Source organism: Hemiscyllium ocellatum, chromosome 5, assembly GCF_020745735.1.
Source record: "Hemiscyllium ocellatum isolate sHemOce1 chromosome 5, sHemOce1.pat.X.cur, whole genome shotgun sequence".
Classification (NCBI taxonomy): Eukaryota; Metazoa; Chordata; class Chondrichthyes; order Orectolobiformes; family Hemiscylliidae; genus Hemiscyllium; species Hemiscyllium ocellatum.
Genome location: NC_083405.1, coordinates 112,354,299 through 112,380,369, shown reverse-complemented (window position 1 = coordinate 112,380,369; position 26,071 = coordinate 112,354,299).

Below are 26,071 nucleotides of genomic sequence, written 5' to 3'. Positions count from 1 at the left end.
TTTGAATAACTTTGTATTTATCCAAATTGTACTCCATCTGCCTTTGACTTGCCCTCTCACCCAATCTGTCCAGATCATGCTGAAGGATCTCTGCATCCTCGTCACAGTTCACCCTCCCACACAACTTAGTGTCACCTGCAAATTTGAGATGTTACATTTTGTACCCTCATCCACTGATCCCTGTGGCACCCCACTAGTTACTGTCTGCCAATTTGAAAAGGACCCATTAATTCCTGCTCTTTGTTTCCTCCCTGCCAACCAGTATTCTATCCATCTCAATACACTTCCCCCGTCCCTTGCGCTTTAATCTTGCACAATAATCTCTTATGCAAGATTTAGCTTTCTGAAAGTCCAAATATACCACATCAACTGGCTCCCCTTGTCAACTCAACTGGTTACATCTTCTTGGATTCCCAACAGATTGTCAAGCATTATTCCCCTTTCATAAATCCATGCTGATTCTGCTACTGCTCTCTAAATGCTCCACTATAAAGTCCCTGATAATGGATTCGAGAATTTTCCCCACTACTGATGTTGGGCTTACTGGTCTATAACTCCCTGAATTCTCTCTGCTTCCCTTTTTGAATATTAGATAAACATTAGCTACCCTCCAATCTGCAGGAGCTCTTCCAGAGTCTATAGAATCCTGGAAGATGACCACCAATGCATCCATTATTTCTAGAGCTACTTCTTTGTGTACTTTAGTAGATTATCAGGCCCTGGGGATTTATCCATCTTCAATCCCCTCAATTTTCCCAACACCATTTCTCTACTAATACTGATCGTCCTCAGTTTTTCTCTATCACTAAATTTTGCTTTCTCCAACATTTCTGATACTTGATTTGTGTTTGGTTTTGTCTTCACAAAAGACAAGTGTGTATTTGGTTGCTCATAGAGTCACAGAAATGTACAGCATGGAAACAGACCCTTCAGTCCAACTCATCCATGCCAACCAGATATCCCAACCCAACCTAGTCCCAACTGCTAGCACCTGGCCCATATCCCTCCAAACCCATCCAGGTGCCTTTTAAATGTTGTAATTGTACCAGTCGCCTCCACTTCCGCTGGCAGCTCATTCCACACATGCACCACCCTCTGTATGAAAAAGTTGCCCCTTAGGTCTCTTTTATATCTTTCCCCTCTCACCCCAAGCCTATGCCTTCTAGTTCTGGACTCCCCCAAACCCAGGGAAAAGACCTTGTCTTTTTACCTTATCCATGCCCATCATGATTTTATTAAACTCTAGCCCTTCAGCTTCCGATACTCAAGGAAAAAGCAATCCCAGCCTATTCAACCTCTCCCTATAGCTCAAATCCTCCAATCCTAGCAACATCTTTGTAAATCTTTTGTGAGCCCTTTCAAGTTTCACAACATCCTTTCGATTGGAAGGAAACCAGAATTGCACGCTATATTCCAAAAGTGGCCTCATCAATGTCCTGTACGGCCTCATCATGACCTCCCAACTCCTGCACTCAATACTCTGACCAAAAAAGGAAAGCATACCAAACACCTTCTTCACTATCATGTCTTCCTGCGACTCTACTTTCAAGGAGCTACAAACCTGCACTCCAAGATTTCTCTTTTCAGCAATATTCTCTAGAACCATACCATTCAGTGTATAAGTCCTCCCCGATTTGCCTTTCCAAAATGCTTGGCCCACTTCACATGATTGAATAAAAAAATTTACAACAGTGAAAATGGAAATGACACTAGGCACATGGACACACAAGATGGCTGCAAAGCCATCAGTTGGCCAACTTGGTACAAAAGATGGCGGTCGGATCACAATATGGAGAGAGAGAGCAGAGCAGATACAGACACTGCCTGGAGCTACTAGAATGCCAGTACAATGCATTTACAACCCAGTTGATTAGTTTAGGCAGGTGGGGGAGAGAATACAAATGAGTAATGAATACTGCTTGCCAAAGTGTCTGGGTCCAGCCAATACCTCTTATAGAAATGCTACCAGTTTGATATAGACTCAGTGTGAAATGCTAATAGCCAAGGCTGCAGTAATCGTCCTTCTCAGGAAGAGTGATTAGCACCCATTACTACAGCAATGGACGTCCGTGCAGACATTGAAACAGACTATGTCTGCACTGAAACTAAAAGTGACCACACTGAAATTAACGAAAGCTGCGCTGGAACTGATGAAGACTGTATCAAAACTATCAATAATACTGCAATGATTGCCATTAACAGACCATGTTACAAAGATAATAATCTCATCACTGACCTATTGTATCACAAGATGTATAAAAATTTCTTGACATGTGCTCCTGGTCAAGAGAAGACTCCCAGCTGACCACTGTGCTGTTGGTCTCTCTCTCCCGAGCTCCAGTGTTTCCTTGTGCAATAAACTCTGTCATTGAATCCCGATTCTGACACTGAGACTAGTGTTCTTCCCCACAACAAAAGAAAGACAGGAGAGCTACTCTGGCACTGCTGAGCAAATTGGTCTTGATGTAATAGTTGGGGTCTGCAAGCCTCTGTTAAATAGTCAGCTGGTTCCATAGTCTTTCAGCTCGAAGTGTTTTTGAACATCCTTGGTCAGTCTTGATACTTGCCTAGTATGATGTTACATTAATAAATAGGTGATGCAGTGGTTTTAAATGTTTATTCTTCAATGTGATGTGGGTGTCACTAGCAAATCCAGCATTTGTTGTCCATCCAGAGCCTGCCCTGAACAGTTTGGCTTTGCTGGAGCTACGGCACAGGGCAGCGTCTGCACTGCTGTGGATCTGGAGTTCCATGTAGGACAGGCCAGGCAAGGAGAGCAAGTTTCCTTTCCTACAAGGCACAAAACAGTTGGGGTTTTATCACAATGGTCAGTAGTTGATGTAATGTGGGACTTTAGTATTTCTTATGATATCACTGTTGGCACCATGTTGCAGTTTCAGAAACATCACCAGCCTATAATTTAGAGAGTTTCCTGCCACCAATCCTCCACTCTCTAGGCTGAGTCTACAGCCTATCGGTATATTTTTTCCTTTATTCATTCAATGGATGAATGAATTGCCCATTCCTAATTGCCTGGGGAGGGGAGTTAAGAGTCTATAATCACACGTAGGCCAGACCAGGTAAGGATGGCAGTTTCCTTCCCTAAAGGACATTAGTGAACTGGACAGGGTCATCACTCTTAATTCCAAGTTACCTTTATTGAATGCAAATTTCACTATCTGCCACGGTGGCATTTGAACTCCGGTCTCCATAATATTATCTGGCTCTCTAGATTAACAGTGCAGTGGTAATACCACTAGGTCATCACCACCTCCATGGAGGAGGGTGGAGGATAGACTACTGATGTATTGGAACAGAAGAGGCACTTTCCTTCCATAACAAGGTTGTTTACTGCATAATAGTTTTAGGTACAACATCAAAGTGGCAAGGGTTAAAACAACATGAGAGAGTGGCCAAGAGGTCACGTTTGACAGTCCATAATAAATCAGAAGTGTGATTTCACTGGGAAACAACCTCAAGGAGACCAGGATTTGATAAATTACAGAAGGTGACTGAATTTCAAGAACAATTTCACAACAAAACCTTAGGCTCATGAAGGGGGCCAGAAGCCAACACAGGATGAGTGGTGACCCTGACAAGATCAGTTAAGAATTAATACTGACCAGTGTTTAAAGCAAAATATTGGTCTTTATTTTAAGAGCATTTAAAGTATAAGGAAAAGTGTAAGGTCCCTGGTATATATTTAAATTTCTGAAACCAGAGGAAATAAATGGAAAGAGTAATTTAAGGGTGAGTCATGGCAGTGGAGCTCAGTCTGCTAGTATGCTTTTCCTCTGTGGTATGGGAAGTCAGGGATATTTCCAACTTCCAGGAGGATCATATGTGCAGGAAGTGTCTCCAACTGCAGCTTCTGGAAATCTGGAGCTGTTGCTGGAGTCACTGTGGAATCTCTGTAAAGCTGAAATCTTTGTGGTGGTCACACTGCAGAAAAATAGTGCGCAGGCAGAAAGGGAAGCGTGACTGTCAGACAGAGGAAGAGCACTAGGCAGGTGGTGCAGGAGTCCCCTTGGACACTCTATTGCTCTGTGGATTTTCTGTTCTAGATATTTTTGGGGAGATGGATATTCAGGAGAATGCAGCAAGAGCAAAGCCCATGGTACCAGGAATAGACCAGCTGCAGAGAAGAGGTGAAAGGGAATGGCGGACCAATAGTGGCAGGGGGTTTCATTATAAAGGAAACAGTTGCTTCTGTGGCCACAGATGTGACACCAGAATGGTGTGCTGTTGCCCTAGTGTCAGGGTCAGAGATGTCGCTGAGCAATTGCAGGACATTCTGAAGAGGGAGCAAGACCAGCCAGAGACCGTGATCCATATTGGTACCAATGACATAGGTAAAAAGAGGGATGTAAGTAGAATATAGGGAGCTAGGAAATAAAAAGTAGAATCTCAAAGATATTAATCTCAGGATTGCTCCCCACTGCCCAGATCTGGTGAGAAAAGAAATAGAGAATTCGACGTTTCGAGCATAAGCCCTTCATCAGGAATAAGAGAGAGAGAGCCAAGCAGGCACAGCCTGCTTGGCTCTCTCTCTCTTATTCCTGATGAAGGGCTTATGCTCGAAACGTCGAATTCTCTATTCCTGAGATGCTGCCTAACCTGCTGTGCTTTGACCAGCAACACATTTGCAGCTGTGATCTCCAGCATCTGCAGACCTCATTTTTTACTGAGAAAAGAAATAGAAAATAGACAGAATTAATGCACGGCTGGAGGGATGGTTCAGGAGGTATGAATTTGGAGACTTGGGACATTGAGACTGATTCTGGAGAAGTCAGGATATATGTAAATAGGAAGGGTTGCATTCCACTAAGCTCAGGACCATTATCTTCACAGGGACATTAATCAGGACTGTGGAGGACAGTTTACACTATAGTGGAAAGCAAATAGAAACCTGAGCAGGAGTCAATATTGAGAGCAGTAAAGAGGGAAATGAAAGAGATAAAAGCAGAATGCTGATGTGGAAATCAGAGGAAACAAGAGTTAGCAGCAAATTAGGCTGGATTACATAAACAATTGCGTAAAAATGTTGAATATAGTCTGAAAATATTATACCTGAATATGACAAGCATTTGCGATAAGGTAGACAAAGTACCAGCGAAATTAGTTGTCAATGAGTCTGCCTTGATTGCGATTATGGAGACATGGCTATGGGGTGACCAAGGCTGGGAGCTGAACATTGATGGGTATTCAATCTTTAGGGAGCGCAGGGACAATGTGAAAGGAGATTGTTAGAACAAGGAAAATTATAGCACAACAACAGGCCCTTCAGCCCTCCAAGCCTGCGCCAATCCAGATCCTCTCTCTAAACCTGTCACCTATTTTCTAAGGGTTCGTTATCCCTCTGCTCCTAGCCCATCCACGTATCTGTCTAGACACACATTAAATGACGCTATCATGCCCGCCTCTACCACCTCCGCTGGCCACATGTTCCAGACACCCGCCACCCTCTGCGTAAAGAACTTCCCACGCATATCTCCCCTGAACTTTTCCCCTCTTCACTTTGAACTCGTGACCCCTAGTAATTGAGTGCCCCACTCTGGGGGAAAAACTTCTTGCTACCCATCCTGTCTATACCTCTCATGATTTTGTAGACCTCATCAGATCTCCTCTCAACCTCCGTCTTTCAAATGAAAATAATTCTAATCTATTCAACCTCTCTTCATAACTAACACCCTCCATACCAGGCAACATCCTGGTGAACCTCCTCTGCATCCTGTCCAAAGCATCCTTATCCTTTTGGTAATGTGGTGACCAGAACTGTACAGAGTCTTCCAAATATGGTCGAACCAAAGTCCAAGCAACTGTAACATGACCTGCCAACTCTCGTACTCAATACCCTGTCCGATGAAGGAAAGGATACCGTATGCTTTCATGACCACTCTATTGATCTGCATTGCCACCTTCAGGGACCTGAACACCCAGATCTCTCTGTACATCAATTTTCCTCAGGGCTTTTCCATTTAACTTATAGTACACTCTTGAATTGGATCTTCCAAAATGCATCACCTCGCATTTGCCCAGATTGAACTCCACTACCATTTCTCTGCCCAACTCTCCAATCTATCTATATTCTGTTGCATTCTTTGACCCCTTCACTATCTGCTTCTTCACCAATCTTAGTGTCAGTTGGTGAAAGATGAAACTGATACAATAGTAACAGAGGATGTGGTGCAGGAAATCTTGATGTGGAATCAGTCTGGTTGGAGGGATGAAGAAACACAATGCAGAGAACATTCATGGAATTGTCTCTATTAGGTGTCTAAACAATAACAGTGAGGTAAGGGGTGGCATTAAAGAGGCATGTAACAAGGGTATTAAAGTAATCATGGGTAATTTTAATCTACATTTGACTGGACAAAACACATTAGCAATAATTTTGCAGCAGATGAATTTTTGAAGTGTGTGTAAGATAGTCTTTGAGACCAACATTAGTTGAGATAAAATATTTTGTAACTCCAAAGGGAAGTGTTTAGTTAATAATCTTGTTGTGAAAGCTCCTTCAGGAAACAGTCATGATTTGGAGATGCCGATGTTGGACTGGGGTGTACAAAGTTAAAAATCATCTAGGAGAAAGTGAGGACTGCAGATGCTGAAAATGTGTTGCTGGAAAAGCGCAGCAGGTCAGGCATATGAGCCCTTCTTCATTCCTGAAGAATGGCTCATGCCCGAAACGTCGATTCTCCTGCTCCTTGGATGCTGTCTGACCTGCTGCACTTTTCCAGCAACACATTTTCAGCAAAGTTAAAAATCACACAACACCAGGTTATAGTCCAACAGGTTTAATTGGAAGCACACTAGCTTTTGGAGCGACGCTCCTTCATCAGGTGGACGCTCCAAAAGCTAGTGTGCTTTCAATTAAACCTGTTGGACTATAACCTGGTGTTGTGATTTTTAACTCAAGAAACAGTGACTGTGATATGTAAGCTGCATGTTGGTTCAGTGGTCAGCACTACTGTCTCACAGAGCCAGAATCCTGGGTTTCATCCACTCTTGGGTAACTCTCTATGTGGAGTTTGCACATTATCTCTGTGTCTGTGTGAGTTTCATCTAGATGCTCCAGTACCCTCCAACAATCCAAAGCTGTGTAGGTTATGTTTATTGGCCATGCTAAATTGTCCAGGAATGTGCAGGTTATGTAGGTTAGTCATGGGAAATGAGGAAATGGGAAATTACAGACTAATTAGCCAGCACCTTTCTTTAGGGATGATGCTGGCGTCTATAATAAAGGATGTAATAATAAGACTTTACAAAATACCAACAAGATTATACAAAGTTTATTTGAAATGGAAATCATCTTTAACAAACCTACTGGAGTTAATTTTTGATGATTCATCCAGTGGAATAGATGAGAGTGAACTCGTGAATGTCATTATTTGGGTTTTCAGAAAATTTGTGATAATGTCCCACATAAGATGTTATTGTGGAAAGTCAAAATACATGGGCTAGGTGTAATATATCAATATGGACTGAGAATTACTTAGCAGATAGGAAACAGAAAATAAAATAAATGCATCATTTTCAGAGTTGGTGATAGTAACAGGTGGGATACCGCAGGGATCAGTGTTTAGGCACAAGTATTACATTCTATAATATATTATTATGTTCACAACAGAGATCAATCAATTGGATGCTGAAATCAAAGGTGGTATTTCTAAATGTGCTGACAACTCTGAACTAGATGAAAGTGTAAGTGATTAGGAGGATGTAAAGAAGCTTCAGGGTACTTTTAAACAAGTACATGGCAAGGTCAGGGTCGGGGGGCGCGGTTGGGGGGCAGCGATAAATGTTTGTCTGATGCAGTATGATGTGGAGAAATTTGAAGCTTTCCACTCGAGCTGGATTGGAATCTTCAAGCATCAAAGAGTTTGTTGTTTTACACCAATGTGGAGAAAGCCCCTTGGGAGGTCCAGAGACTTCTCTACTGAGTAACGGAATATACGCAGTTTAAAAACAGGTATTCTGTTCATTTTGACTGGCTATCATCATCCAATTATCTATAGGTTTTAACATCATGTGAATGGGTGATCAGTGATGGTCAGACTTTTCCCTTCTATCCCATGATGGATACCAGACTTTGTACCAGCCTGGCACAGAGGTTTCTATCAGCATTTCTCAAGACTGTACTTCATCTGTCTCTCCAAAAGCAGTGACACCTGCTTATTGTATACATTTCACAAAACCCCTTGTGTATTCTCTTAATCTAGTTACCTTGGATGTATTCTTATATAGGCAGCTATTTACTCTGGTTTATAGTTTACATAGCAGAATGTGAAAATTAATATGCTAGTATAAATTATCTGTCATAATTAATGGCATGAAATAAATGCAATCCATTTAGTGTTAATACTTACAATTTGTGTCACGGATGGTTAGCAAGAAACTATCTTCAACTGCTGATAAATTCCATCTGGTTCATTAATGGCCTTTAGGGAAGGGAATCTGCCATGCTTGCCTGGTCTGGCCTACATGTGACTCCAGCCCCACAGCAATATGATTGAAATGGCCTTGCGAGCCACTCAGCTGAAGGACAATGAGGGATGAGTAACTTAGCAACCCCCATATTCTGTGAAAGAAATAAAATGTATGTCTGTTTAGTTGGGGAAAACCCGATGACTGTCCAGTAGCAAACCTATGTGTTTACTTAGACAGTGGGCTTACTGTTTCAGGCTCATCAATAGTTAAAGCATGTACATTACCTTAAGGAATTAAGCAGCCTGTAGCTCCGAGTGGTCATGAACACTGAAGCAGATGTTTTATTGCAAGTTTTATTTGACTGTAACAATTAAATAGAATGCCACTGCTCTTACATCCATCTGTGTGGATAAATTCAATTACTATTACTGACTCAGTCTTTATAAAAGCCCCATGAATAGGAAATGGATAGAGGGATAGGAACCATGCATAGGCAATAAGTAGTGGGTCTAAATAAGGATAGAATCATGACAGTCTTGGTGGACTGAAGGACCTGTTCCTGTGCTGTGTTGAAAATAAAAGGTTAACGTAGTTTTTGTCTGTTGGCTGTCATAGACATGGTGGGCCAAAGGGCCTGTTTCAGTGCTGTATTGTTCTATGATTACAACCTCCACCATCCTCTGTAAAATGTCAAAGAAGAAGTGAACAGTCAGTGGATAGATAAAACCAGTAGGGGGCACACAAACCAAATGCGTTCCTTACAATCACCAGCTTTCAGGTTCATAGTTCCTGTAGAGAAAAAAAAACTCACACACTGAAATTCCCAGATGAACTATTTTGTAATAACATAGCTACAAAAAGCCTGGAGCCTTCACTTCTTTAAATTATGGAAAACAACTAATGTAAGACAAATTTATAGCCATAACTCTGTAATTAGCCAAGTAATTTCATTGGAGATCAACAAATCGTAACAAAAGTCACATATACAAACGTACTGGCTTGCAAAAATCTGGCAAGTTCAGTCAAGTTGACTTTATCAACAGGTTGATAAGTTAATTTTACAGCGTGGAGATAATTGTGAAAAGAGTTTTTTGTGCATGTATGAAATAACAAGCAGAAATGAATGGATCTTATTTTGTAACAGTAATAACAGATGGAAATCCTTCCTTTGTTACATCATACTCCATTCACAGTGAAATAATTGTTGACGTTTGCCTGTGTACATGAACGTTAAAGTTACAAGCCTCGTGTTTGTAATAGGCTTAAACATCTTCTGGACATATGTTCATAGAGTAGAAGAATCAAAGAATCCCTGCAACCATTCAGCTGACACAGACCCTCCAAAGAGCACCCCACCCAGATCTACCCATCATCCTGCACTTCCCTGGACACTATAGGCAATTTCCCATGGCTAACCCACCTAATCTGCACAACTTTGGACTCTGGGAGGAAACCGGAACACCTGAAGGAAACCCACACAGACAGGGAGAATGTACAAGTGCCACTCAGTTACCAAAGGCTAGGATTGTCCCCAGGTCCCTGGTGCTGTGAGGCAGCAATGCTAACTGCTACGCCGTTTAAAAGAGTCAAAAGAAATTTCAAAATGTCAAAAAAGACTCACAAAATTAAATATTTTTTTAAAAAACACCCATTTATCATTGTTTCTATGTGAATTTAATAATGTTGGTTCTTCCTAATATATTTTATGGTGGTTGGGAAAATGCAACAAGTCATTCTTGCCCATTTTACATGCAATAGAATTTTTATGCCATTTACCCAGACAGGAAATTTCTGTGAACACTGTCAATGTAACAACTCATGCCTGTCAGAAACGCAAGTACTGGTTTTCAATTTAATGACTACATTCTATGTTTTGTCAATATAACAGAAATCAAAATCAACACTACCTTAATTTATGTAGCATCGTTAACACACAAAAATGTCCCAAGGTGCTCATCAAGCATTAATTAACTACTTTTTACCCTCTCTAAAGCTCTCAAGTATTTATAAAACTGTGGTGCACATCATGGGATGGTGAAGTTGATCAACAACAATGCTTTCGCAATAATCTCAGGGTTTGGGATGATCCAGTGGCTTCACATGCAGCTCCAGCCCTGAAATGGGGTTAGCCAGTATCTGTAGCTAGACACACTTCCTGCAAACGTGGTGGCCAGGGATACTGGAAACATCACTGACTTTCCACATAGCTCAGGAGGACACATCACGAGTGTGTGCTCTGCTGCCATGACTTCCCTGTAGATGAAGCTTGTTAATTGCTCCCTTTATAGAACACGAGATATGTTAGGGACCTTTCTCCTCTCCAAGCACTTTCAATCATCTAAAGTCCAGAACCTTATTTTGATTAATCCAATGGACTGATGTAGTTTACTTATGAAGAAAAAGTAGTAAAGATGTCGACGAGAAGCAGAAATCCTTAAAATATTTAAGTAGTGTTTAGATTTGGGCTTGTAATACCAAGGCATACAATGCTATGGGCCAAGTGTTGGAAAATGAGATTTGAATAATTAAGTGGTTGTTTTTTGACCAGCATGGATGAGATGGGCCAAAGGGCCTTTTTCTGTGTTGTAACTCTCTTTAATTCATTTGATTCTACTCTAAATTCTTTCCAATTTAAAGATGCACATGATGAGCATGATCTCAGCCCAATCAGCTCTATTTCACAATGTTCACCACTCTCCACTACACTGAGATCCCCACACTGCTCACAGATTGCTTTATGCTGAGTTCTGCCCAGCCCATTTCACAGTGAATCTGACTCACTATAACCTCCTCCTGAAATAACTCCACAGAGGCCAGTATCCTGTCACCAAGTCACCCTTTATTTATACATGGAGAGTCCTTGACAGTGATCCAGCTCCCTCAGAGCCAGCTCTCAGCGTGAACATAAACTTCTGACCCTCCTGTTTCTATCTGTCAGTGAGGGCTCCCTGACTGGACTGGATGAACAGCCCCAATCGGGGAACTCATATTCTATGAGGTTCACCTGGCTGACCTTGTTACAGGAGAAAGTGAGGACTGCAGATTCTCTGACCTTGTTACAATCAAGATATTCCTCCCATTTGGAGTCTGAAGACACGTTATTTTTGTAGCTCCTCCTAGGACATTTTAGCACTGAGTCAAGTTCCTCTGACATTGCCTCAGATACGGGTAGTGTGTAATACACAGTACCTCCTCTCTTGTACCCGGAGCATCTCAGAAGAAATTCATTCTCCTCTTCAGGTAGCAAAGCTGTTGAGGCGGTGACATCCAGTGTGTCCATCTCAGATTCCGAGGTCTCTTCAGTGCTTGAAGGAGAGGGAGAACCCATCTTCTGGAAGTCGGAAAGGCTGTCGAGGAGCGGGGCATATTTTTCTGTTGCACCTTTTGTTGAGTTTGCATCATTCATATGTCCATGTGCTTGTTCAGGACTGTTGCACCAACCCGAACTTTGTACAGAACCAGACCTGACTTTGCGTTAATCATGTCTCTTACCTATGCAGACAGGCAGGAGCTGGTAAAACATGACAAGTCAGGCAGCTGTATCCTTCCAGCCTCGTGCCTGTCTGCTTTGGATTCCAGCATCTGCAGTTTATTTCCCTCTTCCCCATGCAGGGCCATTCCTGTGGTTCTAGGAGAAAGTGAGGACTGCAGATGCTGGAGATCAGAGCTGAAAATGTGTTGCTGGAAAAGTGCAGCAGGTCGCCTACAAAGGAGCATCCAAGGAGCAGGAGAATCGATGTTTCGGGCATGAGCCCTTCTTCAGGAATGAGGAAAGTGTGCCAAGTGGCTAAGGTAAAAGGTAGGGAGGAGGGACTTGGGGGAGGGGCGTTGGAAATGCGATAGGTGAAGGTGGTTAAGGTGAGGGTGATAGGCCGGAGTGGAGGTGGGGGCGGAGAGGTCAGGAGGAAGATTGCAGGTGAGGAAGGGTGGTGCTGAGTTCGAGGGTTGGGACTAGGATAAGGTGAGGGGAGGGGAAATGAGGAAACTGGAGAAGTCTGAGTTTATCTGTGGTTGGAGGGTTCCTAGGCGGAAGATAAGGCACTCTTCCTCCAGCCGTCGTGTTGCTATGGTCCGACGATAGAGGAGTCCAAGAAACTGCATGTCCTTGGTGGAATGGGAGGGGGAGTTGAAGTGTTGAGCCATGGTGTGGTTAGGTTGGTTGGTCCGGGTGTCCCAGAGGTGTTCTCTGAAACGTTCCGCAAGTAGGCGGCCTGTCTCCCCAATATAGAGGAGGCCACATCGGGTGCAGTGGATGCAGTAAATGATGTGTGTGGAGATGCAGGTGAATTTGTGGTGGATATGGAAGGATCCCTTGGGGCCTTTGAGGGAAGTAAAGGGGGAGGTGTGAGCTCAAGTTTTGCATTTCTTGCGGTTACAGGGGAAGGTGCCGGGAGTGGAGGTTGGATTGGTGGGGTGTGTGGACCTGACGAGGGAGTCACGGAGGGAGTGGTCTTTTTGGAATGCTGATAGGGGAGGGGAGGGAAATATATCCCTGGTGGTGGGGCCCATTTGGAGGTGGCGGAAATGACGGCGGATGATATGATGTATATGGAAGTTGGTGGGGTGGTAGGTGAGGACCAGTGGGGTTCTGTCCTGGTGGCAATTGGAGTGGAGGGGCGGGGCTCAAGGGCGGAGGTGCGGGAAGTGGAGGAGATGCGGTGGAGAGCATTGTTGATCACGTCTGGGGAGAAATTGCGGTCTTTGAAGAAGGAGGCCATCTGGGTTGTATGGTATTGAGACTGGTCCTCCTAGGAGCAGATGCAGCAGAGATGAAGGAATTGGGAATATGGGATGGCGTTTTTACAGGGGGCAGGGTGGGAGGAGGTGTAATCTAGGTAGCTGTGGGAGTCGGTCGGTTTATAGTAAATGTCCGTGTTGATTCGGTCGCCCGAGATAGAAATGGAGAGGTCTAGGAAGGGGAGGGAGGAGTCTGAGATGGTCCAGGTAAATTTGAGGTCAGGGTGGAAGGTGTTGGTAAAGTGAATGAACTGTTCAACCTCCTCGTGGCAGCGCCAATACAGTCATCGATGTAGCGGAGGAAAAGGTGGGGGATGGTGCCAGTGTAGCTGCAGAAGATGGACTGATCCACATATCCTATGAAGAGGCAGGCATAGCTGGGGCCCATGTGGGTGCCCATGGCTGCTACTTTGGTTTGGAGGAAGTAGGAGGATTGGAAAGAGAAGTTGTTCAGAGTGAGGACCAGTTCAGTAAGTCGAAGGAGGGTGTCAGTGGAAGGGTACTGGTTGGTACGGCGGGAAAGGAAGAAGCGGAGGGCTTTGAGTCCTTCGTAATGGGGGATGGGGGTGTACAAGGACTGGATGTCCATGGTGAAGATAAGGCGTTGGAGACCGGGGAAGCGAAAATCATGGAGATGGTGTAGGGCATGGGTGGTGTCCTGAACGTAGGTGGGAGTTCTTGGACTAAGGGGGACAGGAGCATGTCGAGTTATGCAGAGATGAGTTCGGTGGGGCAGGAGCAGGCTGACACAATGGGTTGGCCGGGGCAGTCAGGTTTGTGGATTTTGGGAGGAGTCGAAACGGGCGGTGCGGGGCTGTGGGACTACGAGGTTGGAGGCGGTGGATGGGAGATCCCCTGAGGTGATGAAGTAATGGATGGTCTGGGAGATGATGGTTTGGTGGTGGGAGGTGGGGTCATGGTCAAGGGGGCAGTAGGAGGAGGTGTCTGTGAGTTGGCGTTTCGCCTCAGTGGTGGAAAGGTCGGTGCACCAAACTACTACCACGCCTCCCTTGTCTGCTGGTTTGATAGTGAGGATGGGGTTGGAACGGAGGGAGTGGAGGGCTGCACGTTCTGAGGGTGAGAGTTTGGAGTGGGTGAGAGGGGTTCCTAAGTCAAACTTCAGTCCCTGAGCAAACTGTCTCTCTTGTTTCACGGAGTCTTGTTGGGGTCTGGTATTGGCATTCCTGATGCCATTTCACATAGACACATTCCACTCCCATCCCTCCCAAAGTCAGTCCGGGATAGTCAGACTTAATCTGGTTTGGAGTCTTCTCCTGTTTAGTAATGCTGCTGGAGGTATTCCTGTGGTTATAGGAGGGGTGGTCCTATAACCAAACAAGATCAGGGACAGTTTGGTACCTAGTGAAGCTGTAGGCTGTTTCTTTAAGTCTGCCTTCAAAGTTTGTACTGCTCTTTCTGCCAGAACATTGAAGCTGGTATCGAGCTGTACTTACATGTCAAATACTATTGAGGAAATACTCAAATTCCCTGCTGGTAAACAATGGTCCTTCATCTGTAATCGACACTGCTGGGAGTCCGTGCATTCCAGAAGATGTGTGCAGTTTTTCTATCGTTGTCCCCATGTTTGACAAATGAATCGATGCATGTCCAGCCACTTTAAGTGGGTGTCCACAAAGACAAAGGACTGTGAGCCCAAGAAAGGACCTGCATAGTCGACGTGTACCCGAGTCCAAGGTTTACTCAGCTATTCCCATAAATGTCAGGGTGGTACCTTTTGTCTTTGTTGGCACTCTGGACACTCCCCTACCAATGTGGATCTCTCTGCATCCAATCCTGGCCACCAAACAGAACCATCTTCATTTTGAAAACCCTTGGATGATCCCTTTGGACATTAGCCAATGCCTCACAGTGACCTTTGCTTAGGATAACCTTGCTCTTGCTCCCCATATTAATATGCCGCCTTCTACTGTGATCTGGTTTCTCTGGGTCCAACAAGGTTTCTGTTCTGGTTCCAATGGCCCTTTGGTTTTCCCCATTGCCACCAATTGTTTCAGTTTTGCCAGGACTGGATCTTTCTGCATCCAAAGCTTGATACTTTCAGCTATGACTGGAATTATATCCAGAAAATTTAAAGCCATTCAATAGTGGTACCACTGATGGTGTATCTGCCAGCATCCATATTTGTTACTTGGCCTCCCAGATGGTGCTCCAATTGCTAATTATACGCATTTAATATTGGAGCCCACTGCAGAATTCACCCTGAAGTGATGGGCAGCACTGTCTTGGGCTCTTTAAGTCAATCTAATAGGGGTTTGTACTCTGTCATTATTATAAATGTATGTCTGTAAAAGTATTGATGGAACGTTTTGATTCCAAATATGACTGCCAAACCATCCTTCTCTATCTGGGCGTATTTACACTCTGCATTATGTAAGGTCCTCAATCTGGAGGGTATTGGGCATTCCTTTCCATTGGGCCAACTATGAGCTAATACTACCCAATACCATATAGGGAGTCATTGCATGTTAATACCGGATCTTTCTTGGGATCATAGTGTGCCAGCACCTTAGAGGATGCTAACTGTTTCTTCACTTCCCTCACAGCTCTGGCTTGGCTATGCAACCATTTCCAAGGCTGACTCTTTTTTTTAAGGATTGATGGAAAGATGCCAGACGGAAGTCTGGTTATGTATGAACTTTCCATAATAATTCACTAGCTCAAGGAAAGATCGAAGCTTCGGTACTGAGTGAGACTTGGGGTACCTTTGATCGCCCTCACGCTTTCTTCTAACAGGCGTAACTTGGTTTTATTGACTCTGGAACTCAAGTAGGTCACTTGTGGTACCTGGAACAGACATTTTTCTCTTCTAAGGCATACACCTGCCTTGGAGAAACATCAAAGGACTATGTCCAAGTTCTCTATGTGCTCCTTAATGGTCTTCCCTGTCACTAGCACATCATCCAGATAAATGGAAATCAGGGTTCAACCTTGCAAAATATTCTCCATTGTCTGATGAAAAATTGAACTTGCTAACGATACCTCAAAAAGCAGTCTCTTATATTGGTACAAAACCTTACAGGTATTAATTGTAGCATACTTCTGAGAACCCTCATCTAACTGCAATTGCAAGTATGCTTAGCTCGTGTCCAGCTTTGTGAAGGATAACGCTCCCTGCCACTTTGTGTATAAATTGTCTATATAAATTGGTGAAAAGCGGTTTATCATTTGTTTAAAATCCCCACAAAGGCGAATCTATCTTCACAAGCTGTATGACTGGTGCTGCCCATCCTGCAAACTGCGCTGGTTTGATGATTCCTTCACTCTCCAGCCTTCTGATTTCAGCTTCTACTTTTGCCTGTAATGGCACTGGGTAAACCTTGCAGAATTGTGGACTTGCTTCCTGGTCAACATGCAAGGTGACCTCTGCCCCTTTGATAGTCCTTAGACCTTCCTGAAAAACCTGTGGGTATTTAATTAGGACTTCACTCAAGCAACCATTTTCTAATTGAAAACGTAGAGCCCTTAAAGTCAATCTTTCTCAACCAAATTCACCCCATCCAGCTTGGGCCTGAATCTTTTACTACAATCAATAGTAACTGAACTCGCTGCTTCTCATAAGAAACTGGAACTGAAGTTATGCCCTTAATCTGTAAACATTCCCTCACAGAGCTTCTCAATCTAGCCGAGGTTTTGCACAATTTAGTGTGTTTTGTTAAAGACTGATTCAATGATCATCGAAATAGCCATGCCTGTATCAACCTCCATTAAAAGTAGGTGACCATTTAACCGGACGTTTATTTTGATTGGTTCTGATTTGGATTTTGCTAAGCAAATTAATCAAATCAGATGGAGGAAGGAGCTCAAAAATGGACTGAGGAGAGGCAGGATGAGGCACGAAAAAGGCTTGGCAGGAAGGATTAGGAAGAACCGAAAGGCATTTTACTGTTACGTGAGGAATAAGAGAATGATCAGGGAGAAGGTAGGGCCGATCAGGGATAGCAGAGGGAACTTGTGCATGGAGTTCAAACAGACAGGGGAAGTTCTAAATGAGTTTTTTGCTTCAGTTTTCACTAAGGAAATGGACCTTGTTGTGAATGACAACTTTGAGGAGCTGGGAAATAGGCTTGAATAGATCAAGATTGATGAAGTTGATGTGCTGGAAATTTTGAAAAACATTAAGATTGATAAGTCCCCGGGGCCAGACCAAATTTATCTTAGGTTGCTCTGGGAAGTGAGAAAGGAGGTTGCTAAGCTGCTGGCAAAGATCTTTGCTTCCTCACTCTCCACGGGATTCATACCAGAGGATTGGAGGGAGGGAAATGTTGTTCCTCTTTCAAGAAGAGGAATAGGGAAATCCCTGGCAATTAAAGACCAGTCAGTCGTTCTTCTGTTTGCAGCAAGTTTTTGGAAAGAATTCTGAGGGATAGGATTTATAACTACTTGGAAAAGCATAGTGTGATTAAAGGCAGTCAGCATGGCTTTGTGAGGGGCAGGTCATGCCTCAAAAGTCTTATTGAGTTCTTTGAGGATGTGATGAGACAGGTTGACAAAGGTCGAGCAGTGGATATGGTGTACATGGACTTCAGCAAGGCATTTATGAAGTTTCCCATGGTAGACCCATTCATAACATCAGGAGATATGGGATACAGGGAGATTTGGCTCTCTGGATTCAGAATTGGTTAGCTGACAGAAGGCAGAGAGTGGTTGTAGATGGAAGGTATTCTGCCTGGAGGTCAGTGGTGAGTGGTGTCCTGCAGGGTTCTGTTCCTGGGCCGCCTTGTAGTTTTTATAAATGACTTGGATGAGGAGATTGAGGGGTGGGTTACTAAGTTTGCAGATGACACAAAGGTAGGAGGCACCGTTGATGGTATTGAGGGCTATTGCAGGCTGCAGCTTGACATAGACAGGATGCAGAACTGGGCTGAGAAATGGCAGGTGGAGTTCAACCTGGATAAATGCAAAGTAATGCATTTTGAAAGGTTGAACTTGAATGCTGAATATAGGATTAAAGACAGGATTCTTGACAATGTGGAGAAACAGCACAATTTTGGTGTTCATAGATCCCTCAAAGTTACCACCCAAGTGGATAGGGTTGTTAAGAAAACACATAGTGTTTTGGCTTTCATTAACAGGAGGATCAAGTTTAAGAGGCTTTGCTAGCTCTACAAAACTCTGGTGAGACCACACTTGGAATATTGTATCCAGTTCTGGTCGCCCTATTATTGTAAAGACTTGGAGGCTTTGGAGAGGATACAAAGGAGGTTTCCCAGGATGCTGCTTGGACTGGAGGGCTTGTCTTACGAGGAGAGGTTGACTGAGCTTGGACTTTTCTTTCTGGAGCAAAAGAGGAAGAGAGGTGACCGGATCGAGGTGTATAAGGTAATGAGAGGCATGGATAAAGTCAATAGCCAGAGACTTTTCCCCCAGGGCAGGACTGACTGGCATGAGGGGTCATATTTTTAAGGTGTTAGGAGGAAGGTATAGAGGAGACATCAGAGGTAGGTTCTTTACGCAGAGAGTTGTGAATGCATGGAAGTACAGTCATTAGGAACATTTAAGCAACTGCTGGACATGCACACGGACAGCAGTGAATTGAGGATCGCGTAGTTTAGATTATTTTAAATTAGGATTAATTCTCTGCAATAACATTGTGGACCAAAGGGCATATACTGTGCTGTACTTTTCTATGTACTATGAACTTTTCAGAGTATAGACTCTCCTGGATACTGGCCTATGAGTTCTATAACTCAGTTTAGGTCTGGTGGGACTATTTTGCTGCCTCAAGTCTGTATACTGGCAGCAACAATAATGATTGGCCAACTTTCAGCCTGAAAAATTTTGGCCGAGGCTTCCATGTGTTCTTTGGTGTTTTGCTGTGGGGCTGACCTCAAGACTTCTGTTCAGGATATATCCTGACTGAGGCTGTGCAATTCCTTCACTCAAATGGTGTTCCCTAAGCTCAGTCAGTCTGGCAAAGGTGTCTACTTTCATTGGAATACCCTACCACTCCTCTGCTCCACTTGCCACATTTTCCAATGAGAAAGCCGGTTGCAGTGCCTGTTGAAGTTGTGTTGGGATTTGGCTATTGGGCGCTTTTGCATGGTTACACCATTAATCACATGGTCTCTCAGCATCTCAGTAAGGGTTAACCCAAAATCACAAACCTCTGCCAATTGTCTTAAGCTTGTCAAAAATCCCAATATGGATTCTTCAGGTTCTTGAATTGCTGAGTAAAACCAATAGTGTCTAAGAATTAGAGGAGGCTTGGGGTGGTAATATCCCTCAACTAGATCCATCAATTCTTGAAAAGTTTTAGTATCTGTTGTCTCAGGGAAAGTTAGGCTCCTAATAACCAAAAAAGCTTTGGATCCATAGGCTGTCAGGAGAATTACTTGTTGCATTTCAACTTTCCCAGTCTCATTTACCTTGAAAAAGATAACACATTATTTCCACATACTGGACGTTGTCTTTGATGGCAGGTTTGGCCAAGTCATTCTTCCCAGATAAAGGCATGATGTCCGAAATGCTTACCCCTGCTCAAAGACAATTGTTGCGAGCAAATTTGTTCAGGATCATGCTTTTCTATCATTGCCACTGAAATAATTCCACAGAAGCCTGCACCTGTCACCAAATTACCCTTTATTTACCAGTGGAGGGACCATGACATGGATCTAGAACGAGGACTGTGTGTGAACAGGATGTTCACACTCCTATTTTTAACAGCCCCAATCAGGGAACTCATTCTACAAAATCCACGTGGCTTACCTTGTTTTGATCACTACACCTCCCAGTCTGTTTCACAGCAATGATTACTGTGGGACAGTCCTCCCAGTCTGTTTTACAGTAATACTGACTCACTGCACACTCATCCCAATCTGTTGCACAGTGATACTGACCCACTACACACTTCTCCCAGTCTGTTACACAGTTGTACTGACCCTCTGTACACTCATCCCAAACTGTTTCAGTGATACTGACTCACTGCACACTCATTCTAGTCTGTTGCACAGTGATACTGACCCACTGCACACTGCTCCCAGTCTGTTTCAGTGATACTGACCCACTACACACTTCTCCTAGTCTGTTACACAGTTGTACTGACCATCTGCACACTCCTCCCAGTCTGTTTCACAGTGATACTGACCCACTGCACACTCCTCCCAGTCTGTTTCACAGTGATCCTGACCCACTACACACTTCTCCCAGACTGTATCAGTGTTACTGACCCACTGTACCCACCTCCCTGTCTGTTACACAATGATACTGACTCCCTGCACACTTCACCCAGTCAGTTATACAATGATACCGATCCACTGCACCCTCCTCCCAATTTGTTTCACAGTGATACTGACCCATTGCACACTCCTCCCAGTCTGTTTCACAGTGACACTGACCCACTGCACCCTCCTCCCAGAGTGTTTCACAGTGATACTGGCACACTGCACACTCCTCCCAGTCTGCTTCACAGCGATACTGACTCACTAGATAGTCCTCCCAGTCTGCTTTACAGTGACAATGATCCACTGCACTCCCCTCCAGTCTGTTACACAGTGACTCCTCCCAGTCTGTTTCCCAGTGACACTGACTCCCTGCATACTCCTCCCAGTCAGTTACACAGTGACACTGACCCACTACACGCTCCTCCCAGTCAGCTCCACAGTGATACTAACTCGATGCACACTCCTCCCAGTCTGTCCCAAAGTGATACTGACCCACTGCACCATCCTCCCAGTCTGTTACACAGTGACACTGACGCACTGCACACTCTTCCCAGTCTGTTTCACAGTGATACTGACCCACTGCATCCTCCTCCCAGTCTGTTAAAGAGTGATACTAACTCACTGCGCACTCATGTGGACGTGGGCGAGACTCTCGGTTGGTCCGTGCCAGGGTCGGACCGTGTCTTCAGAATCCTTAAGGGGGAGGGTGTGCAGCCAGAAGTCGTGGTGCACATTGGCACCAACGACATAGGTAGGAAGAGGGATGGGGAGGTCATTCAGGAGCTCAGGGCGTTAGGCTGGAAGCTAAAAGCTAGGACGGACAGAGTCATCATCTCTGGGTTGTTGCTGATGCCACGTGACAGTGAGGCAAGGAATAGGGAAAGAGTGCAGTTGAACATGTGACTGCAAGGATGGTGTAGGAGAGAGGGCTTCAGGTATTTGGACAATTGGGCTGCATTCTGGGGAAGGTGGGACCTGTACAAGCAGGACGGGTTGCACCTGAACCAGAAGGGCACCAATATCCTGGGGGGTAGGTTTGCTTGCACTCTTCGGGGTGGGGGTTTAAACTAATTTGGCAGGGGGATGGGATCCAGACGTGTAGTCCAGCAAGTAGGTTAGCTGTTTTTCAGGATGTCCAAGAATGTAGGGAGGCTGTGGAGAAGGCAGCACTGACAGGGAATACATGCGGACAGAGAGATGGATTAAAGTGCGTATACTTCAACGCAAGGAGTATCAGAAATAAAGTGGTTGAACTTAAGGCGTGGATCGGTACCTTGGGACTATGATGTTGTGGCCATTACAGAAACGTGGATAGAAGAGGAACAGGAATGGTTGTTAGAGGTTCCTGATTACAGATGTTTCAGTAAGATTAGGGAGGGTGGTAAAAAAGGAGGGGGTGTGGTGTTGCTAATTAGAAATGGTATAATGGCTGCAGAAAGGCAGTTTGAGGGGGATCTGCCTTTGGAGGTGGTATGGGCTGAAGTCAGAAATAGGAAAGGAGCAGTCACCTTGTTGGGTGTTTACTATAGGCCACCCAATAGCAGCAGAGATGTGGAGAAACTGATTGGGAAACAGATTTTGGAAAGGTGCAGAAGACACAGGGTAGTAGTCATGGACGTTGGAATGTGGAACTTTTTCAAGGAACAGATACGACATGTCCTTGATATGTCTGTACCTGTCAGGCAGGAAAGAGATGGTCGTGTGAGGGAACCTTGGTTGACGAGGGAGGTTGAATGTCTAGTAAAGAGGAAGAGGGAGGCTTACATAAGTTTGAGGAAACAAGGTTCAGACAAAACGTTGGAGGGATACAGGGTAGCCAGGAGGGAGCTGAAGAAAGGGATTAAGAGAGCTAAGAGAAGTCATGAAAAATCTTTGTCGGGTAGGATCAAAGATAACCCCAAGGCCTTTTATGCATATGTGAGAAACATGAGAATGACGAGAACGAGGGTAGGTCTGATCAAGGACAATAGTGGAGACTGTGTATTGAGTCAGAAGAGATAGGTGAGGTCTTCAATGAGTACTTTTCTTCAGTATTTACAAATGAGAGGGACCGTATTGTTGAAGAGGAGAGTATGAAATGGACTGGTAAGCTAGAGGAGATACTTGTTAGGAAGGAAGATGTGTTTGGCATTTTGAAAAACTTGAGGATAGACAAGTCCCCTGGTTCTGACGGGATATATCCTAGGATTATGTGGGAAGCAAGAGAGGAAATTGCAGAGCTATTGGCAATGATCTTTTCGTCTGCACTGTCAACGGGGGTGGTACCAGGGGACTGGAGAGTGGCGAATGTTGTGCCCCTGTTCAAAAAGGGAATAGGGATAACTCCAGGAATTACAGGCCAGTTACTCTTACTTCAGTGGTAGGCAAAGTAATGGAAAGGGTACTGAGGGATAGGATTTATGGGTATCTGGAAAGACACTGCTTGGTTAGGGACAGCCAGCATGGATTTATGAGGGTTAGGTCTTGCCTTACAAGTCTTCTTTGAGGAGGTGACCGAACATGTGGATGAGGGTAGAGCAGTGGATGTAGTGTACATGGATTTTAGTAAGGCATTTGATAAGGTTCCCCATGGTAAGCATATGCGGAAAGTCAGGAGGCATGGGATAGTGGGAAATTTGGACAGTTGGATAGAGAATTGGCTAACCGGTCGAAGTCAGAGAGTGGTGGTAGATGGTAAATATTCAGCCTGGAGCCAAGTTACAAGTGGAGTTTCGCAGGGATCAGTTCTGGGTCCTCTGCTGTTTGTAATTTTTATTAATGACTTGAAAGAGGGAGTCGAAGGGTGGGTCAGTAAATTTGCAGACGATACGAAGATTGGTGCAGTTGTGGATAATGAGGAGGCTGTTGTCGACTGCAAAGGGACTTAGATATGATGCAGAGCTGGGCTGAGGAGTGGCAGATGGAGTTCAACCCTGTCAAGTGTGAGGTTGTCCATTTTGGAAGGACAAATAAGAATGCGGAATACAGGGTTAACGGTAGGGTTCTTAGTAAGGTGGAGGAGCAGAGGGATCTTGGGGTCTATGTTCATAGATCTTTGAAAGTTGCCACTCAGGTGGATAGAACTTGTAAGAAGGCCTATGATGTACTAGCGTTCATTAGCAGAGAGATTGAATTCAAGAGTCGTGAGGTGATGTTGCAGCTTTACAGGACCTTGTGACAGGCCACATTTGGAGTACTGTGTGCAGTTCTGGTCACTTCACTTTAGGAAAGGTGTGAAAGCTTTGGAGAGGGTGCAGAGGAGATTTACCAGGATGTTGCCTGGAATGGAGAATAGGTCATACGAGGATAGGTTGAGAACGCTAGGCCTTTTCTCATTGGAACGGCGAAGGATGAGGGGTGACTTGATAGAGGTTTATAAGATGATCAGGGGAATAGATAGAGTAGACAGTCAGAGACTTTTTCCCCGGGTACAACAGAGTGTTACAAGGGGACATAAATTTAAGGTTAAGGGTGGAAGGTATAGGGGGGATGTCAGTGGTAGTTTCTTTACCCAGAGAGTGGTGGGGGCATGGAATGCGCTGCCTGTGGGGGTGGCAGAATCAGAATCACTGGTGGCCTTTAATTGGCAATGGGATAGGTACATGGATAGGTGCTTAAGCTAGGGCAAATGTTCAGCACAACATCGTGGGCCGAAGGGCCTGTTCTGTGCTGTATTGTTCTATGTTCTATGTTGATACTGACTCACTGCCCACCCCTCCCATACTGTTTCACAGTGACGAAAAGAGAAAATGCTGGAAAATCTCAGCAGGTCTGACAGCATCTGTAAGGAGAGAAAGAGCTGACCTTTCGAGTCTAACAGACACTTTGTCAAAGCTAAAAAAAGGGAGAAATAGGAGGATTTTTTACGAGGCTGAGAGAAGGTGAGTCATGCCTCAAGAAGCAAAGGTAGCAATGAAGATGTGATAATGACAGTGCATAGAGAGATTATAGAGAGATTAGGAGTTGTGAATGACCAAGGCTGAAGCCAGGGCTGTTTCAGTGATACTGACCCACTGCACCCTCCTCCCTGTTTGTTTCACAGTGATACTGACCCACTGCACCCTCCTCCCTGTTTGTTTCACAGTGATACTGACCCACTGCACACTCCTCCCGGACTGTTTCACAGTGACACTGACTCACTGTACACTCCTCCCAATGTGTTACACAATGATACTGACTCATTGCACAGTCGTGCCAGTCAGTTCCAGTGATACTGACCCACTGCACACTCCTCCCAGTCTGTTTCACAGTAATACTGACCCACTGCACACTCCTCCCAGTCTGTTTCACAGTGATACTGACTTTTTGCACATTCCTCGCAAGATGAAAAAGGTTATGGAAAATATGAATAAGGGAACAGTGATGTGAAATGGAATTCTTTCATCTGCAGTGGGGAGAAAATATAAAAATACAACAGGTAGTAGCCCAGTAGATAGTGTTGGAGCTCCTGAGGCAGTCTGCTCCAGGCTGGCTCTGTCCTTTCTCTCTCTACCCTTTCTTGTCTTTTCCTTTTTCTTTTTTTCATCTTGTTGCAGGCCAGGCCAGATCCCCTGAAAACATTTTAAGAAAGTACACCAAAAGCAATTTCAACTTTTTCAGAAATTTCTCTTAAATTTTGTTAATAATGAAAAAAATAAAAGTTCAAAATCTTCATAAAAACCAAGTTTAAAATCAGACAACACCAGGTTATAGTCCAACAGGTTTAATTGGAAGCACTAGCTTTCGGAACGTCGCTCCTTCAGGTGGCTGTGGAGGACATAGCTGTAAGACACAGAATTTATAACAAAAGTTTACAGTGTGATGTAACTGAAATTATACATTGAAAAATGCCTTGATTGTTTGTTGAGTCTTTCAGCTGTTCGAATACCATGATAGTTTCACTTCTTTTATATTGCAAATTTACATGATGAAGGAGCGTCGCTCCGAAAGCTAGTGCTTCCAATTAAACCTGTTGGACTATAATCTGGTGTTGTGTGATTTTTAACTTTGTACACCCCAGTCCAACACCGGCATCTCCAAATCATAAAATCAAAACTCTCTGTGGTGAAAAACGTAGTTAGCTATTCATCTTTATTATCAGGAATGAAAGAATTGTAATACAATCTTTAGAAGACCTGCTAAGGTTCAACATTTAATACAATTTGTAAGGTTTTGTTAACACTAAAACAAGATAGCAGATTATTACATTGGTTTGCAGTAACCTTTTATGGATTTAGCCTTAGCTACCTTATCAAATAGGTTTTGAACAGTTTCATTTAAGTAAGTGATAGTTACCTAAAGCAGTTATTTATAAGGAAACCACCTCCTTGTGTTAATGATCCAAAAGAGGCTGAAGAATCTGGCTTCAGCAATGACATTCATTTCAATTACACGGGATACAAGAGAGGATTTGTTTGTCAGCTTCAAATGAATAAAAGTTTGTACCTAACAGCTTGATTTTAGTATGACACTCTATCTTTTCTCAAGAACCACGTAGTTTAATTGGTGACAGTTCATTAATTGCTTTGATATTTTGTTTCTGTAAAACACAACATCAATATTGTTTAGAAGGACACACTGATGGTCTGCTGGAAGCTTTTGTTCTTAAAGTTTTGGTCTTCCTGGGAATATTAGGTGAAAGTTTTTATGATAAATGTCACATTGGTTGGTAGATTGTATAAATTCTCTGTATCCATATCTAAAAATCATAGAATCCCTACTATGTGGAAACAGGCCTTTCGGCCTATTGAGTTCACTTTTCCCTC